We start from the raw sequence: 20,007 nt of genomic DNA, 5'->3' as shown, positions 1-20,007 counted from the left end.
ATGCAAAAAGGACAGCTGGAGATACTGCTAGTTGCTTACCTAATCCCCAGTGAGAATAAAAATAGATAACAGTAAATGAGACTGTATGTGGGAAGCTAAATTAACAGTCAAAGCTGAGATTTTTTTAAAGACACAGTATACTTCAATGTATGCATTAAAAGATGGAGATGAAATGTATTAAATATCAGTAGGAATAGTCGACCCTTTGATTACATGAACGAGAAGCAGAGCTCATTCCTTGGCCTTCAACACCCCACTCCCGTACAAAGCAAATAATGAGCTTGACCACAAAATTGCTGATATTCCTCACGTAGAAACATGGAGGCCAAGGTGGTGTAGAGCAAAGCGAGTTCTCCTTCCTAGGCTTATGTTTGTTCTCAGAAGCAACTACAGAGATTCGTGTTTAAGCTGTGATTTGAACAGTCTTCAAAGACGATGACTTCCCTGGGAGCGGTGCTTTGCCTGGCAGTGGGGGCTGTGTGTGCATCCTGGCGTGAGGTGGTGGGGCTGAGTCTCACGGGAGTTGTTTGGTTTCAGAAGAAACTCAGCCAACTTCTTAAAGTCTGGAAATGAAGAAATTCGAGCTCCAGGTTCGCGCAACCACACCATCAGTCTTCGCTCAGATATCCTTCCTTTGGTTTCCTGAGTGCCACGTTCCTCATTTAAGTTTAACCGCCAGGAGTTGCGTTGGCACTTGCCATGGGTGTCTAAGCGTCTTCAAAGCTTCTGTGCTGAAGGACCATCTATCTGTCTATCATTGCACTCTGTGGATGCGCCTCCCCTCCAAAATCAGGGGACAGAGAGGCTCTGAAATTTCTTTATCAGAGCTTTTACCTGAATTTGGGCAAGCAACTGGCGAGTCTTGTCTACTAGTGGGTATCAGTCAGCATGGCACGGTGCCATCCTGCATTCGCTGAACATGTAACCTGCTCTATTTCTTTCAACTAAACAACAGCTCATAGCTGCCAGCCCATTGATGCTTTGAAGGTAGAAGCGTGGTGGGATGGAGAGCTGATGTTTGCTGGGAGCACACAGGGCAGCCAGGGCTTCCCACCACCGCATACAGCTGCAGCTTCACTCTCACCGCAGCAAAACCCTCAGCACTCGGGAACTTCATTTCCTGCCCTTCACTTTCCTCCTGAATGTTCCTCACAGCTCTGGGGTGAAGAGCTCGGCTACAAAAAAAATGAAAATTCAGACTGCGTGAAATGGAGCCAACAGGAAATTCGCATTTTGTGGACACATAGAGCCAAGCGAAGTGCTGCGATCCGAGGCGCCGTGCCCCCAGCCCTGCTGTGGGATGCACCAGGACGGCATGGAGAGCTCCCTGAGCCTGATCCAGAATGGGCTGAGACCAGGAGGGAGGCTCCATTGGTTTACAAGGGATGAAAGCAAAATATGGCCTAAGTCGTGGAACAGGGTCTTCAAGTGCTTTGTTTTCTCAAGGCATCCCAAAGAGCGGCGAGAGCAGTTGCCTTACAGAGGGATTCCACACAGTTCTCCAGGGACATGAGTACATGAGAAGCACACAGGGCACTGGCCTGCCAGCTGCAGCGTTGTGCCCCCAGCTTTCTCTGTCTGAGAGCATCTACCCCTCTCCATCTTGATAGCTAATGAGCATTTTGAGGGACGAATAATGAATATTTTGGGGGAATATTTTGATCTTCCTCAGTGGGCATGGTGGGGGTGGGCTGGGGTTGGACTTGGTGATCTTAGCAGCCTTTTCCAACCTTAATGATTCTATGATTCTGCTGAAATAAATAAGATCCCTCTGCTTCCTCAGAGACAGGGAGGAGAATGCTTGCTCCCAGCCCATAAAGTTTGGCTTTGTGGGGATGGGGTCATTTTTTTTCCCCCTTTTACTACGGAGGGAGCCAATATGAAGCGCATTAAATTTTCCTTGAGGATTTGGTTTGCTGTATCCGAGACCAGGTAGAAGCAGAGCAAGAGGAAAGCCGCTTGATTTCGTGCCTGGAGCGAAGCTAAGCGGTTCAAGGCCAGAGTAAACACGAAGCAAATGAGAAAGAAAAAAAAAAGAGAGAGAGAGAGAAAAGAAAAGAGAGAGAGAGGTGCTGTGATTGAGCACTGAACAGGGTTTGGAGGAGGCCAGCTGCCTCCCGCGGGGATGCCCAGGCTGCCTCCCTGCTGGCACCGCCTGCCTCGGGCCAAGCTCGTGCAGCCCGGCTGCCTCGCGCTCCATCGCGCTGCACCGCGGCGGTGGCTGGGTTTGTGATCACCTCTGCAAACCTGGCGCCGTTCCACCGCTCGGGCGGACTCCAGATGGCAGGATGAGGTTCCCTTGGTTTGATCTGTACTACAACAGACTTTTAAACAGCGTGTTTTGTTGCGGCCGTTTCCAGCCCCGAGCCGAGCGTCGCTCTTAGAAAGATCACTGCTCGGAAATGCTTGGAAAGAAAAGAAAAAAAAAAAAAAGCCCCCCAAACTGTTGAGAATTCAGTGTAAATGGCTTGGGGGAGGCTACGTTATGTCTGCATATTTTGGAAGCGTATCTGCTGCACAGATATCTGAATCGGATGTGCTGGGGATACTCAGTGTGTGCCTGGACAAGACAAGATGATCTGCTTGGACCTGCTTGGAGCAGGAGGTGGGACTGCATGACCTCCGGACATCCTTTCCTGCAAAGTTAGTTGAATCTAAAACCCACTATAGACAGTCTTAAAGTTGGCTCCTGAGACATGAACTTCAATCGCATACCTATATGCATACACCAGCAGGTATATGCAAAGCTATAGACTGTGCATAGCAATATAAAATCCCCAAAAGGCAGGCTGATTCCGGGTATCTGGTCCACCAGGCTGAAGTATTAAGAACACTTTGGGGAAAAGAAAAAGTTTGAGAACTGAAATCACAATCCCATAGCAGAGATGGAGCTTGCACAGCAGAGGTGGGGAGCTGCTGGCAGAGCCGTGCAGCACAGCGCATCCTGCTGCATGTGGGCAGACAGCCCTGGGTGCTCCTGGGGTCCTTCGGTGGCCCCAGCTCTGGGGGCAGACCAAGACTTCTCAATAATGTTAAGACTGTTGTAGGAAGGAATAGGAATGATATTATAGTTGGCCTAATAGCAGAACTCTGACGTAAGGAGCCTTGGGGAAATGTAATGGCATGTACATTTTCTATTTCTTTCATTGAACAGACACTTCCAGCCAGCCCAGGCTGCTCTTGCTGGACCTGTTCTGAGCAGAAGGTGGGGCCCTGTTTGTCTGCCAGCCCCCAAGCCACCCTCTGGTTTGCAATTTCTCTTGCAATCTGCTGGCAGCTTTTCATAGCTTTCTCTGGCTTTTGTCTTTTGCATTAGAGATCCCCAGGGCTGCAGGACAGAAGTGATGCAGGGTTGTAGTGTAAGGCGTAAGCTCTGTGAACATTTCTAAGGAGTGCCCAGCTACCAGCTCCCCTGAGACCAAAGGGAACTGGCAGCTGTGCTTGCATGATGCCTTCTACTTCTGAGCTTTCCTGCTGTTTCTTCTGTCCATCTTCTCAGCATTCAGGATATAACATCTTGATTATGAATGTTGCCTCCTGTATGCAGGGAGAACCTGGGGGAAGTCAGGATGGGAAACACCGCCCCACATTGCTTATAGTCCTTAGAGTCACAGAATGGTTTGAGTTGGAAGGGACCTCTAAAGGCCACCTGGTCCAACTGCCCAGCAGTGAGCAGGGACACCCACAGCTCCGTCAGGTGCCCAGAGCCCCATTCTCTAACCTTGAGTGTCTGCGGGGACAAGGCACCACCACCTCACTGGGCAGAAATCATGGCTGGAAAGCAAAGAAAAGCAAGACTTAAACTCAGGTGTGGTTCTCACCCACACAAATGAGATCTTAGACACTACATAATTCTTTCAGTAGTTGAACAAGATAGGTCAGCGTGGCCAAGCTGCACTCACTGAGATTGCTCAGCATCCTCTGCCCCTGGCTGGACCAGACCCCAGCTGGCTGCTCAGTGTTTCCCAGAGTGAATCCTCGTGGTGCTGGTGAGCCCCGAGCCTGGTCACTGTGATGGGAGCAGCAAAAAAAAAAAAAGACAACAAAGAAGATTTATGGGCAGGAGAAATACAAGGCATTCCTGAGGCAGCGCACCTGATGCCGCCACGGGAAGGGCTGGGTGACAGGGATGGCTGCTGCAGCCGAACATGGCAGCGGAGCTACCAGCACCAGTGGAGCCCTCCCCTTCCCATGGGGAAGCAGCGTGCCATCTCCCCAAAACGCAGCCTGACTGGCGAGCAGGATGCCAACATCTGTGTGCCAGCTCTGCGGGGCCGCGTGTTCCGCGCACGCCCCATCTGCAGCAGGCAGCACGTGCCAGGGGCTGTGCGTGGGGGTGTGCAGGGGGGGGGCGGCCGCAGGAGGAATCCGTGGTAGGATTGAAAAAACCCACCAACAAAAACGTGAATAAGAAGCGTGGTTTTTTTTCTTGCTACTCCGGTTTTTTCCCTCTTTCGTTTCAAATTCCCTATTGACTTTGATCAAATTCAGGCGAGATTCACAAGCGTGGTCAATTTAGAGATTTGGAAAGGAAAAAAAAAAAAAGGATGTGTGGAGAGGTTTCAACCAGAGGGAAAGGAAGGAGGCTGTGCCAAGCAGGTTTTCCCAAGTTCTCGCAGTTGGACATGCTGTGGCTCCGTGTCTGCAGCAGGCTCCAAGCCCGACTTCCAAACGATCTGGATGGGGTCCTAAAGCGATGCACTGTGGGCAGGGCACTGGAGGAGGCGGGCAGGGATCCTGAATGCAGAAATCCACCTCACCTCCAAAAGGCAGAACTCTCGCAGGCTCCAGGCTTGCAGGTTTAAGCCTTGCACGTAGTCCTCTTGTTTTCCTGGAGATGTCTAAGTCAGCTCGGATTAAAGCCCCTGCTGAAAAAGACAACCAAAGTTACTCTATCATCTTATCTCTGCGAAATAGAGTAGTAAATATGCAACTACAATTGCTTTTTATCTCCCCATCACTCCAAATATTGAACCTAGCCATGGCTGAATCCCAGATGGTGAAGCATTTAACTTCATTTCCAGCCTCTTGTGAGGCTCGGTTTGATTTATTAACAGGTTATTCTCAGAACAGATCATGCACCACAGAAGTGTAAACTGAACCAGGTATTTGTGTGATTTACTCACCGTGTGCCTTGTGAATCCCAAACCAGTAGAGCCCAGTAAGGACAGAAGTCACGCACACATGTTGGTTGCCTGAGGATGGGGCAGGGATGGGTCCAAGATCTTGAGGCTCTCCTTGCCTGACAATGGTAGCATCTCTTATGGCTCCTGGCTGCCTGTCATCTGAGCTGTGCAAGCAGCCAGCTGGAATTCCATCTCCATTCGCAGCCTTTGGCTCAGCCTGGAAGTGCATTTGTTGAGTGGCCACCATGAGAAAAGCCATTAGGTCCACCAAGTCCAGAACAAGAGGTGCCTGCGCTTTTTCTCCTCCCACTGAAATAATTCTGCATGCCACCTGGCCTTGCCGATGCCTTCTGAACTGTGTCTGCAGCAGAACTGAAAAGCCAGACTCTTGGTCACCCTCCTAGCTCAAAAAGCCAGAAATTCTTCCTGTGGTGGACCACCACTCGAGTAAATGCCTGTGACTACTATGGGCTTCAGGACTGGTGTGAAGTCACCTCCTCTCCTTCCTTGACGCAGGGCTCATGCCTGGCCCAGCACTGAAATGCAGTCATTTAAGGAGGCTGGGAACCATGCCGATGGAGGCCAGAGCCCTCGCTGCAGGGCAGGAGGAGCAGTGCCAACGAGCATGGGGTGCACGGCACGCTGGATGGAAATTATCCTTGGGTGAATTCCAACTGCTGGCCGTGTGCTGGACCCACAGACAGACAGCAGCCCAGAGGGATGGACAGCTCGGGGAGTGTTGGAGGGGGAGGTGCTCCCACCCACCCCCGTGGATGCTGGGCTGGTTGCAGCCCAGGGCTGGGAGCCGGAGGGTGCAGGTCGGCAGGGCTGGGACCGGGCTGCCACAGCCTGGGGGAGCTGCAGAGCTGCTGAAAAGCCCTTTGGCTTCAATCCCCGCGTTCCTCTGAGGCAGGGCCAGGGGCTGTGTTGCAGAACGGGGGAGCGAAGGACCAGCCCGGTGCTTGAGGCCAGTCGTTATAAATTACCCTCACATCTCCTCGGTGCTGCGTCAAAGGTGGAGCAAACGTACGTTATGGGTAACAGAGAGAAACGGGGGCTCCCTGCTCTGCGGGATGGGAAGGGGCAGTGAGGTGCTCCCAGCAGCACACGCCGATGGAGAGACCCAATCCTGCCACACTCAGTGTGAGCAGCACCTTGTCTGGTGCTCCGCGAGAAGGCAGCCCCTGCCCTTCGCTTTTCCCTGCCCGGCGTCCATATCTGATGTTTAAATCAATTATCCCAACATTTAAGTCTCTTTCACATGCCAGCACATGGCCCTTGTAAGCCTTTAGGGTTGGGGGCGAGGAGGGGGGTGTTGGCTTTTGCGAGCAGTGCGTACATTAATTCCAACATAAAGAGCTGCAGTAAATCACTTAATGCCTGAATCAAGTTAGTTGTTGTTGTTTTGGTGAATTGGGACCATATTCGGGACTATAATAACCTAATAATGGACAGTGCAGGCATAGACCACACTGTAATGTATATTGTAGGGGAATATGGTAATAGTCTGAAATGGCAATTCTCCTAAATAAATAGCACATCAACTTACTTAAACCTAATCATAAATGGGACAAATTGGACCCATGTGCAAACAGAAACCTGAGCAGAAGGCAGGAGTTAAAGAAGCCATTGTTTCCCAGCCTGACCCTGGGCAGAGAAAGCCTGTGTCAGGTTACATCTGTTAAAATGATTCTAATGCCAGCCCAGTATTTTAATTATAAATATATAAAACATTTAATAAGAAGACATTCTGGGCTTACTAAGCCTTTAAAAACTGGATGTGGGCGGGGTGGGTAGAATGGTATTCCATGTGCCCCAGACAGAGTGCCAGCGTATAATGATTGAATGTTTTCCTGTAATAAATTGAAAAAATCTGGTTTGTAAGAATGGATCCAAATCACTTGGCATTAGAAAGGTAATTTGTTACCTAGCTTCCTCTTGGAAACGGGCTGCGTCCAAGTTTGCTGGAACTAAGTTTCTAGGGACTGCGGTGTCCAAAAAGAGAAAGAAACAGCAACCGGGATGCCTATGGATCTGGTGCCATACACACACAGAGACGCACATACATTCTCTGTTATTTCTGCCTCTCTTTTTTTTTTTTCGCCTCGCTTTTGCAGCCCTCCCTCTCATGGCTCCGAACACGAGATTCAGCGGCCAAAAAAAGAAAAAAAGAAAAAAAAAAAAAAAAGAGGTTACTCAGGACAAAAGCCAGATCTATAGCCACCTTCTTTGTACCTTTCCAAATCTCAAGCCTGCTTAATTATGATTAATTGCCACATGGATAATCAGATACAGTTTCAAAAGGTTGGAGATGACAGTCCAAGGACACCAGGGAAGAAGGAAGGTTCGCCTTTGTTACAAGCAAAAAATACCAGGTCCCTTCCTCTGCCCATAACCTTTTCTTATTTTAACAATTCCAAACGGAATTAATACCATCAGTACATTGTTCCCGCTCCTGGGAATTGAACTTCAACTGTACAATTTCTGCAGCTGTCAGTTTTTTCAGACCTCCTGTCAATAACGCAATGTTGGGGTGCCCTTCTTCTTGAATGAAAGCGGTTTCAAGTTTCTGCTTTATGTCTGTGCTTTCTGGGTGGTGCGACATGATGAGAAAGTATAAAAAATAATAACAGCAGTTAAAAAGCTTCCACTCTTGACTTAACTGGATCAAATGTAATAGACTACAGTCTTTTCTCCCGATTTCCTTTGCTTGTTTTAGAAAACACTGTGAAAAGTGCAGGAGATTTTGTCTTGCCAGCTCTTTCCTCCATTTAAAATCCCTTTGGCTAAGTCAAGGATCACAGTATGTCATTTCCAGCCTAACAGAAGTGCTGGGCCTTGTTCAGCTCCTATTACTAGGAGGCAAATCCCTAGGTTGCAGGCGCCAGTGTTTCTGCGCTTGGCTCACTTCCCAGTATTGTTTCCTTCATTACATTCCAGAGTGCCTCTCAGCCAGTTAATGTTTGCACTGGGAGGTCCAAATATCCAGCAATCAGCACTGAACTTTTCTCTTTTTGTTGAGAATTGCAGGTTTCAAATGCAATCACCGGCTTTAAAGGAAAACTTACAGGTGAACACAACAGCACTAATTTCCATTTTATTCACAAACAGTTATATTTTCCGCAGTTTCTCCATGTGCGCTCGTAAAAGGGTTTCAGGGGATGTCTGGCTTTTTCAGGGCTGGAATTGCGTTAGGGATTTTGGGGTGGGCGCTGCCCTCCCTGCACCTCTCGCAGCGCTTGGTCGGCGTGGGTGCTCCCACCCACAGCCCTGCTCTCACTGGGGCTGCTGGCGATGCCACAGCGTCCTCCTTGGTCCTGAAAACGCGGCGAGCTGAGAACGGATGAAATAACTTGGATCACACAGAGGGCCGGAGCATTCGCTCGCACTTTGTGCTCTGAGAATCTCAGCTTTCCCATGTGGCAGTCTGGGGGTGGCCTTGGGGACCCCCCCAAGGACAAAGGGTGCACCCCAGGGCAGCACCCTGCTTCTGCCGCCCCTATAAGCACAGAAATCCCAGTAAAGAGCAAGAAAACGTTCTGTGCATTGACCACTATTTTCAGGCTGTACCTCGGGCAATTTCAACTCTTCTATAGGAAGACTTTCGATAAGACAGCCCCGTGTAATTTGCTTGCCGTGGGTTTGCTCTTAAGTTTTGAGACCGAGCCGTGGGTCGTAGGTTTGATGAAGCAATTAAAAAAGTCCACGACACTTCTTTGCGGGAAAGACAAAAAAAAAAAAAAGTGCAGATTGGGAAATCCTCAGTGTTTTCCATAAAGCCTCCAGCTATGCTTCCACCCATGATCATATGTCATATGGATGGTGTCATAGCGTCCTAAGGGTGCTAGCTCGCGGCGATGATATCGAATTCATGGAAGTGTATATGCTCAGAGAGAATACTAATGTTAACTCAGACTAAATAACAACACTGCCAAAAGAGGAAAGCAAAAGATGAAATACAGTGGATTTCAGGAGGCAACAAGCTCTCATTTATTAAGATCACAGGCATTTTACAGGTTACAAATCATAAAGCAGAAATAACTTCATAATATACAGGTCAGGAATGTGCCTGGGATATTGAGGAACTATTTCCTTAGCAATAATCTGCCACAGATAGTCAGGAGCGTGCATTTTCTGGCACAACAAATCATTGCTGATTAATTTTGTCTGCCTTTGTCTCAGAGAAGCAACAAGACACTTTGCCGTGTACGCCGCACTCACTCTGCTTCCACAGTATTCTTGTTCAATGCATAATTTTTTGCAAGATAGACCAAACACAATACGCTTTGTTTTGCCTCTTTGACATCGTTTTTGCCTGAGCTCAGCTTGCAGTGCCTGTGTGTGATGCAGGGCATGGGGCTGGCACCCGCGAGACCCCCAGAGGGGCTGCTCCACCCCTGTGTGCACCCCACGAAGCCACCTATCAGCAATGTGCTTCAGACACTTTAATTCCTCTTTGAGGGGTGAGACCTTGTGGTTACAACTCGGTGCCTGAGCCAGCACACAACAGCAGCAGCCAGCAAGGAACTTTTCCTGCCTGGGAAATAGACCATCCACTTGGGGATGAACCCCAGCACAGGTAGAGGAAATCCCTGCAAGAAGGGAAACTGGAGTTCCTCACTTGACCAGCAGGTAGCACAGGGCTGGACACAGCTGCAATGTGGAGGGAAGGTCCGTAGCAGTGTCCTCCCCTGCATTTATTTATTGCACTGGATGGTGGTCTGCTGCATGGAGGGGCTTCAGCATCCCCTGAAGGACGATAGATGTGATAAGTACCAAAGGCGATGTCAAAACCCATAACGCTCTAATATTCACAGCTATGAAACATCAGCAGATCAGGAAAGGACCATCTCCAAGGCAGGTGTCAACTTCTCCAGGCTCCCAGTGCCGCTGCGTGCTGTCTGAGCACGCCTCCTACTTTCTCAGAGTTCCTGCAGGTTTGGGGAGATTCTCAGTCCCACCCTTTTTATAGTGAATCACTCTGAAATGGGCTGTGGGTGGATTTTCAAGAAGCGAGCCCGGTGCAGCATGGCAGAGGCTCAGGAGAGCCCCGTCGGATTCACTGCGGTGGTAGGAAAATGCAGCAGAAGCATCCCCAGGAGGGAGATTCTGGAGACTTGATCATCAGTGAAGGGCATTTCCATCGGCAAAGGGGAGGAAGAATAGTGCCCTTGCAAAATCATAATTACAGGGTAATCAAAACCCCACCCTTGTATCTCTAAAACGAGAGAAAATGAAGAAGCCCTGCTCCTACGTTTCTGCTTCCCTAGAAGCATGGGTGGGGAAGTCCTTGCTGCCCCATGGTGGCCGTGGCAATTCCCATCTTACACCAGGAACCTGGAGGAGCTTTTGGTGGAAGAGCTTCACAACTGAGGCCAATAGCAACCTGGCGAGGTGGTTTCTTTCTCTCTTTACCTAATTTATCTTCCGTGGGATTGAACTCATCACAAAAAATAGTATTGCTGTTATGGCTTCTGCTGTCAATGCTCGCCTCCTATCCGCATTCCCCACGCTCCCACCTTCCTCCTCATCGCTCTCTCCCTTCAGAATTATAAAACCCCAAACAATGTGTTCGTAACATTTCCTCCAATTCCAAAAAAAAAAAAGAAATGAAAACAAACAGCTAGCAGATGCTGATTTTCTCACTTAACTGCACATATTTTATAGCAATTCCCTCTGATTTTCTCCCAAGACATCCACCTGACCTTCCTTTCTCTCCAGTCTCTCTCAGTAGTGGCCAAACACTGCTAATCGTGTGATATTCAGCCCATGGAAATAGGCTGCAACTAAGAGAAATTTATCCTCTGACCTCAACGCCTTCGCACGTACAATAGAGACCACGGCATGTCTTTGCTAAAAGGAATGCATTTTCCTTGGCAAAAACTGATTTTATACCAAACCAAATTAATACTATGAAGAGAATGTGGTTTTCTATTCGGTTGGCTTCTTTTTTTTTTTTTTTTTTTTTGCTATTTCACAAAAGCAATACAAATAGAATTAAAGCCATTCGGTGATTTTACAATGAAGAATGACAAAATACATTTTCCAAGAATTTTGCAGGAAGTGAAAATGGAACACGACAAGTATTTTTGCTTCTCTCCACAAAACTGCAAGTGATTTACAAGCACAAGCTGATGTTGAATTAGTGTGCTCTGATGAAGAGCAGGGATCAAGTTGGCCCAGAAGTTTCCAACGTTGTCCATAGACAATGTAGTTTGGAGAGCATCTCCAGAGCGCGTCCTTCCCCACCACAGGTGGGAGCCTGGAGTCTCTATGTTAACAAAAATAAGGATCTATGTGAAAAAAAAAAAAAAAAAAAAAAAAAGTTTGGAAAAGTGTTGAAACAAAATGTAGAGTCCTTTCCTATCTGGAAATAAGAAGGAATCTCAGGCCAGCCATGAGCAGAGCCGTGCGCCGAGAGCTGGACGCAATGCGATGCGGTGGCTGAAGCGGAGTGTCTTGTTCACACACCAAGTCTGTTGCAAGATCTGGGAACGGAACTTTTCTGCCTTTCCCATCCACAAAGAGCAAAGCTGATATTTTTCAGTCTAGATTATTATTTTCTTTCTTGGATTAAGGAAAACAAAAACGAGAGAGAAAGAAAACCAGTGACTCATTGCAGTTTCTTTGCTGAAACACAGCTGCCCTTGTCACAGGAACAGGATTCTTAGAGCCTGCATCCAAAATTTATTGCAAAATAAATCTGAAACTTTTAAAAACAAGGAGGCTAAACGATGTTTCTCATTCTTTTTTAATTGGTGTTTGTGAGTGTAGGTCCAGGCTCCAGCCAGGATCAAGGGTAGAGCTGGAAACTTGGGAGAAACAAAGTTCTTGTGAAATTTTCAGACAAATTTTGGAAGCCCACACAGCCTACACTGGTTGGACAAGCTTCAAATTAAGTATGTGCTTCTCAGAGCTTTGGTGCATCTGGACCTTGTGGGATTTCTGCCATGGAAGGTCAGCTTAGCTGCGCCCACACCACCACCCAAAGGTAATATTGCATTTCTTTGTCGGGTATTGTTTTTGAAAATGTTAAAAAAGTCCAGTGGTCCCAATTCAAGAAATCAAAGGGCTATGTACACGTGTAAAACTCCTCCAATCGTCAGTGGTGCAATACTTCAATTTTAGGAAAAAACAGCCTTGCTTTGGCCTGATTGTTCTGACTGAGAAGCACTGAGACCTTGCTTTGGACTTGCTGAGCCTTGAATTGCCACCTCTCTGATGCTTGCAGTTTTCTCTATTAGCATAGTGTCACATTTCCCCGGATGAACGTGCGCCTTGGTGATAAACTTGCCTTGTTCAGGAAACCTGGGAAACCTACTCAGAAGTAGCACTGTCAGGATGGAGCCGTATCTCATGAGCCTATAGTCCGAGCTGCCTAACAGAGAACAACCTGACCAGCACTGCATAGGGAGAAGGGGGAAGTGCGTGGGGGATCAAGGGGAGGGCTTCAGAGGGGGCTTCTGCTCATCCTGACTGAAATAAAAGAGAAATAGTGCTGTGTGAGTAAGCTGAGTGTGGTCGGTGTTTGCTCAGGAAGCAGAACGTCCTGAGGGTGGACAGGAGGCAGTGCAGGGGACAGTATGGGATGGGAGGGAGGAAGGATGACCTGGTTTTGCTTCCAAACTAATTTTACATCTCTTTAACTATCTTTAGTTACATTTATGTTTAGTAGGGTAGCAAGTATTTGGCTGAGATTTTTATTGTTGTTTTCTGAGTAACTTTAATTTCCAAGAGGTGTTGTGTTATTTTTTTTTTTTTTTTCTTAAGACTTTGTGACCTTCTTCCGTGAGCTTATTTTAGACCTAGTGGAATGTCCCAGAGAAAATTCCAAATGGTCCTTAATACATGAACTGTTTCCAGAAAGGAGAAATTCTCAGTGGACTATGAAACTATTTTTCAATCATGGTGTATGGCACACAAACCACAGCTGAGTTTTTTTTTTTTTTTTTTTCAGTAGGAAACTATTGCCCAGTGGGTTAAAAGAAAATAAAGGATAATGGGATTTTTCCGTAAGGCTGGAGCCGTTCACAGGGGTTTCCTCCCCACTAGATGTCACTGGAACTGTTTGAAATGTTTGGAACAAACAGCCCCAAACTGCCCAGGTTCAGAGGTTTGTTACAAACGTGAGACTTGGAGCAGGTTTCTTTAGAGCTGTGCTCTGGTTCGTGAGCTTTTCACAGGCATTGGACTGGGAGATGGGTAGCCATAGGATGTTCGGGATTTTGTATGGATTGGGGGACAAGGTAGGTGAAACTCATGAAGTTTGGCATTGTGCTTGGAGATTGCGGTCTTCCTTGGGCAAGCCAAGTGGACTCAGAGACAATGCTTGGATGCCATCACCATTTGACTGGGAGGTGTTCAGAGGAAGAGCAGGGTCATGCAGGACGCAGGTGGGAGCAGCCACCTCCTCTTACAGCAGCCCGGGGCTGGGGCTTGGATGCTCATGCAATATTTCATAAAACCAGGGAAATTCTGACATCTCTTGCAGTTAAATTCTCCACGTCTCTTCTCCTCAGGAGTACAGATGTTAACTCCTGAGAAAAGCAGCTCCTCAGATTATTAGGTCTACTATTTAAATTCTCCCTGTAGTTCCAATCGACTACAGGAATCTTCTTCCATTCTTATTCAAAATTCAGTTTAGTGTGATTATGTGGCCATGCATCAAATATGGCAGTATAATATGTCCTTTCATCTACTTGCCATAATACATCCCTTTTAGTGCCACATAAATCCCTGAAAATATTGCTGTCTTCTGCTCTTGAGATTCTTCGTGTGCCTCTTTGCCTTACTGCCTTCCTCTTCTATTGTTTCTCCAAGCTGAATTAATTCTTTTTTTTCCCCCCAACCTGGCTGCTATGCTGTAGCCCTACTTTTGAGCAGCTGCCATGAAACAGCAATGCTTCCAGAAGAGGAGAGGAGCCAGGAAGAGCTGTCCGAGGAGCTTTAACACAGCAGCTTTGACTTCTTTCATTAATTAGTGCCCCGACGGCATCATTTCAGCACAACCCACCTGTAGGCCCAGTTGACTCACGCGACGCACGCACAACAAAAGAGGGTGTATTCCCCTACACAACTCAAGTATGGAGTTGTTATTACATTAAGCCAGCAAACTTTCAACCCGCTCAATATTCAATAAATTTAAGAAAATGAATGGAAGGTACTTGCCCATTTTAATATGTACTCCTGAAGACATTTTCCAGGTTTTTTTTTTTTTTACGGTTTAATTAAAGCCTCATGGCAATGGTATGCTTCTTTCTACCTACTATGCCAGTGGTTAAAAAATTACGGGGCTTCAAGTACCCTGCATGTCATTAATTGCTCTGCTGAAGATAAAAGAGCAGCGATGTTTTTATCGCAACCACTAGAGCAGGCAAAATTAAAAATGCCCCTTGCCCATGCCAGGGGAGGTGCCTGGGATGGGGCTGGGATTCCTGCCTCCCCCATTCCCACATCCCGCCATCCAATGGCCCAAACCCCTCTTTTGTGCCCTTCCTTCTCGCAGCCCATTTTGGGGTCTCATTCCTTCTGCCACACGTCCCAGTGAGCGGAGGAGCTTCCCCGCCCCACCACTTCACATTACAAAATAGAGAAATCTCTGCATTAGGAAAGTCCTGGCAGAGTACATTCACCGCAGGACAATGCAGAGGAAGGTTACAAGTATATTAGGATAAGGGCACCACAATTATATGAAGAAGTCTGGAGAGAAAAGATTACATTGTTCTGACAACAACATTTTTCAAACATTTAGACCTTTAATATCATTAATTTAAAGTACAAGATTAAATATTTTATGCAAATATTAGACAACAGCAAAGAGCTCCGCATATTAGGATTTAAAACAAATTGAAAGCATGCAAGACATATTCATTTCTTAAGCAGTTTAGTTAAAAAATCGGTATTGTCTCTATTAGGATTAACTGACAGTAACTCTTTGTGTTCAAATGGATTTAACTTCACTCTGGTTTGTTTTCCAGATATCATTGTCCTCCAATAATCATGGATAAAGGGAAATGTAAAAGGACAGATCAAGTAAAAATATATCTTCACATCATAAACACAGAATTATGTTTAAATTTCATTACTAAATGGGATTTCAGCTTCATATACCATGCCTAATCCTACACTATAAAAGATGTATAAAACCTCTTGACAAATTCTAACAGACTTTGTGGAAGTTGCATATATTGATTAAAACATCAAGCCGTTACATGCAAACCAATAATGAATTACTTCTTGTTGGAAGATAAAACTTTGTGATATTTAAAATTACAGACTTGAAAGTAAGTAAAATTACCCCTAATTATGCAGAAGGGAGCAACACCTTAGCAGTAAACAAGATAAGCACCTCAAACAGCACTAATAATTTTAATTAACATTTTCTAGTTTCCTTTCACCTCCTTTCAAGGTCATCTGCTACCTTCTCCTGGTACAACATTACAGCACCGTGTTAAAAACTTACATTCCATTACTAACCACTTTGATAAGCCAAACAATATTACTTTCCGGGATGGATCCTTTTCTTTTCTTTTTTTTTGTTTAAAAACCACTTAATTGTGTGCAAAACTAAATATTGCATTGTGCAAAGCTGCGTCAGAAGTCAGACCCCAGCAGCCGGGTTTGGGCCAGACGTTGGGGCCTGGCTCTGAACACCAGAGGAAGAATTCTCCGGGGAGCTCTGCCTGTGAGCAGAAACCCATTCACATTTCATGTGTAAGTTTAAAAATTAGGGCTGTGTTCAAACCGGGGGGGTATTCGGATTGCAAAGTTCAAAAGAAATTGAGCTGTGAACACCGAAAATGAAAATTTGGCATAACACAATAGTCTGTGCAGTTCTTGAGTGACTTTTTCTTGCACAGCAATTAGTAAATGAGTGCTCCGGAGATGACTTTGTTAAACTATTCCTTCCTTTCCTTAAAAAATCCAAAAGTTGGTAAGAAATGGGCTTTGTTATATCAGTGGGTTTGTTCCATGCCACAAATTTAATGTATGAGGTCACTCGGAATATAATGTGTAGTGAAAGAATCTCATTAGGCTAAAATGAATGTAAAATGTGTCAATTTGATCCAAATGAGAACTGTAGTAAAACCATGTTTGATGTTCATGTGCAATAAATCTTTAACATTTGTCTGTAAAGTATTAGAGAACCCATAGGGAAATCTCTATTTGTGATAGCTGCACATTTTCAATGATTTTTCCTATAATCCTTTGTTGACATTTAGCAAGTGGCAACGGAAAGGAAGATCCTAAAATGAGAATTATTAATTATTATTCGAAGGTAAACAACGTGGACACCTTGCCTCTGGCTGCAAGGGTTTTGGGAAAGGCAGCAGTTCTGAGAGTCCACTCCATTGACTGAAAGCGGTCACTTCTGGGCAGCCTGGTCTAGTGGTTGGCGACCCTGCACTCAGCAGGGGGGTTGAGACTAGATGATCTTTGAGGTCCTTTTCAACCTAGGCCATTCTATGATTCTATGATTCTATGATTCTATGATTCTACGATTCTACGATTCTATGATTCTATGATTCTATGGTTCTATGGTTCTATGATTCTATGAAGAAGTTGGAAACCAGCAGCACCCTACCTGGCCGCGGGGTGACGGGCTCCGGTGGCCACATCCCACCAGTTGGGTACATTTTGATATATTCATATTGTTAATTACTGTTGTATTTCAATTTTCTCTCCCGTATTTTTTTGTTCATTCATAATGGCTTTATGGTTCAGCGGACCGAAATGACTAAAATGAAAGATTTCCAAGATTTCTTCTGGGAGTAATTTACAAAAGACCACAATTTTTTAATTGCTCCTGATGTTTAGTTCTGGATATCTGGAAGAAGAGAAATCAGCCCAACTCCTTTAGTTGCCACCCCAACCGTATCGGAGACAGATTTTCGATGGCTTTGCTTCCTGCGGCCTGCCATCCATATTCTGAGAACTGCCTTATAGCAATGCCGTGGTGTTTATATTCCTGCAGCTCACACTTGCTTTCGCAAGAGAATTACAAGCTATTCACGTCCTTTGAGGAGGCTCAGGAAATAATGGGTGAAATGTCAGAAACAATTAAGAAAAATGGAGGCATTTCATTTAACCAGTAGAAGAAATACATAACTTTTGCTGAATGGCTGAACTCGAAGTGCCACAAGATTGCTGCAATATGAGCTCTGGCTCCTGATTATCATGAAGTTGTATAAAAAAACAACCTTACAACACTCACATGCCAAAGGTTGCAACACAGTCTTTGGCAGGAAACACGAAAACGCTCCAGCATGGGAAAAGTCTTCGAGCAAACTTGCATCTGTGCTGATTTACATTTTTACAGCCGCGTGCTCTGCGCTGGAGCAACAGCCGCTTTCTGAAGGCAGCGAGTGACTTCAGGGCACGGTGACACAGCCGTGCTCCACAAATACTCATCCCCTGGCCGTACCAGCCCCTGCTCGTTTGCCCATCTCGTTACTGCCATGCGGGGCCGTTATCAATAAATGCGGTGTTCTCGGCCGAGTTTTCTTTGGCTTGCAGTCTGCTTTACAAAACCGCTGCATACTTGACAGTTTGCCCTAGTTCAAAATTCTTTGGTCAGAAAAAGCCCGGAGAATGAAACAGTATCTGGTGTTGTAAAATCTTGACCAGATTCTGAAATATTGCCTAAGCCCCTGTCAGCTCGAAGGTGATTTCTCCAGGTCATGGTTTGGGGGAATTGATGGCACAGCGTGCAGCCCGTGACTGCTCCGTCTGCACTACATCTTTGTCGGGAGGGTGCGGGCTCACCTTTAGCACTCACTGCTTCCCCAGCCCCAATGGTTTTGACAGTACATTTACTTTCCTACATAGATTACAAGCTAAACGTAGGAAAATGAACCAAGGAAAAAAGCTTGTCTACCTACTGCATTTTCATTTCTCTGTTTCTGTCTGAGGATTTATCAGTTACCCAATAAACCAGAAAAAAAGTGCCACCTGAAGCTGAAGAAGAGATAATAATACTTGGTGCTTGCATTGAACTGCTCGCTTCAGCTCTCCCAGTACTTTTCTGATGGTGCAAGTCCGTTTTCCATCTTTTATGACTGAAGACACTGAGGCATAGGCAAAAGAAGTAATGCACACGAGGTCAGAAATCCAAAGGTAAATCTGATATAATAGACAAATACCAGTGTAGTGCTCTTCTTGGCTGTCCAGCAGTTCTAAAATTAAAAGCCATCACTCATGACCAAAAGGGCCTCTTCTGGTGGGTGTAGTTTCTGAATGAGTCTTTAAACAATAAGGCTGTGGACCAACATAAAATTTGAATATTCTCATCACTGAACTATAGTAATTCATGTTCTTCTGTCAGCAAGATCTTGACGTGCTTAGCTTTAAGCATCTGCTTAAAATCGTACTGAAGCAAAACACAGGCTTTGGTATTTAGCCAAAGAAGGGTGAGAGCTTAAGAAGAGTCAGACTAGATGATCTAGGTGTATAAATTATAAGTTATTACATTAAAAGAAGTTCTATATATTTCTGGCATAAGCTCTGACTGTTACAGTTTTGCAGGGAACTGCCTTGAAGTTGCAGCAGCCCTACCCGTGCCTTCCTCCTGAGAAACCAAACTGGCCCCAATAACCCTTCCAGCTCAGTGACAACACTTAGAGTCTTAATTAGAAGGAAAAAGACCTACTTCTGCATTTTCCTTATCTACCCCAGGCTTTTCTGTACTGTGGTGATGTTTTTCTTAGAGTCTCAGAGATTCATCTAGATTTGGGCAAGTTGGGAATGCCTGAAGGAGAAAACGTACAGACCTTTGGAGTGAGAGTGCAGGACTGCTTGGTGTTGCGTTTTCCCTGATGCTTTGGTTTAGTTTGGTGTGGTTTGGCTCACTTCGGTTCGGTTTGCTTTGGCTTGGTTTGGTTTGGTTTGGCTTGGGTGGGTTTGGTTTGGTTTGGATTGGTTTGATTTGCTTTGGTTTGATTTGATTTGATTTGATTTGGTTTGGTTTGGCTTGGCTTGGCTAGGCTTGGTTTGGTTTGGCTTGCCTCAGTTTGGTTTGATTTGGTTCGCTTTGGTTTGGCTCAGTTTGCTTTCTTTTGGCTTGCTTTGGTTTCCTTTGGCCTGAGAGGCCACAGTGGGATACCAAATCTGCACCCACTGTGGGAGCTCCTCGACATTGCTGTGGCACAGTCCTGGGGACAGAGCCATACCTCCTTCTGCTCTCCAGAGATCGCGCTGGCGATCAGGCACATTGCTTTCAGTGTTTCTAACAATTCTTTTCCCTTAGTCTCAATTTATTCCACTCATTTTGAAACTCTTGACAGCCTTTCATCAAATGCTTCTAACAAACTTAAAGCATATCTAGCATTGGCACTGATAATTTAGTACTGTAATTTTATGGGCATTTTAAAGTTCCTGAGTATTACTATTATTTTATGGAATGGTTTTTCCTCCTTTTCTTTGGTCTTTCTTCCTATGTTCGGTGGAATTATAGGTGAAATGTATTTCTTGGCTGCTGTTTCACCTTTTGTTCATACAGTTAAATATTGTACTAGCTAAGGATTGCACGAGGCCCCCACATTAAAATTTTATTGTATTTTTGTATTTATTTTTGGCCCGGATCTGGGGGCCTCTCAGGCTCAGGCCTTCTGTAATTTTATTGGTTTGTGGGTGGAGGAAAGAACAAAAATGAGGTTTGTGGCCAGAATGTTATCTTTGGCCATACACATCTATCTGAGGGCCTGATTCTGCTCTGGTTCTTAAGAATGTAAATCTTAAGCAGCTCCACTGAAAAAAAAAAAGTTAAAGCGACGTAAAACCAATGTAAATTAGTTGAGAATCACCTCTTTAGTGGATGCAGTGTAAGCATTTTGCTATTTATGATGTAGCTGGGAGCAGCTGACTAGCCTCTCTAAAGATGAGA

The sequence above is a fragment of the Numida meleagris genome, chromosome 5, assembly GCF_002078875.1.
Source record: "Numida meleagris isolate 19003 breed g44 Domestic line chromosome 5, NumMel1.0, whole genome shotgun sequence".
Lineage (NCBI taxonomy): Eukaryota > Metazoa > Chordata > Aves > Galliformes > Numididae > Numida > Numida meleagris.
The sequence above is the reverse complement of the archived record's forward strand: the minus strand, read 5'-3'. Positions refer to the sequence as shown.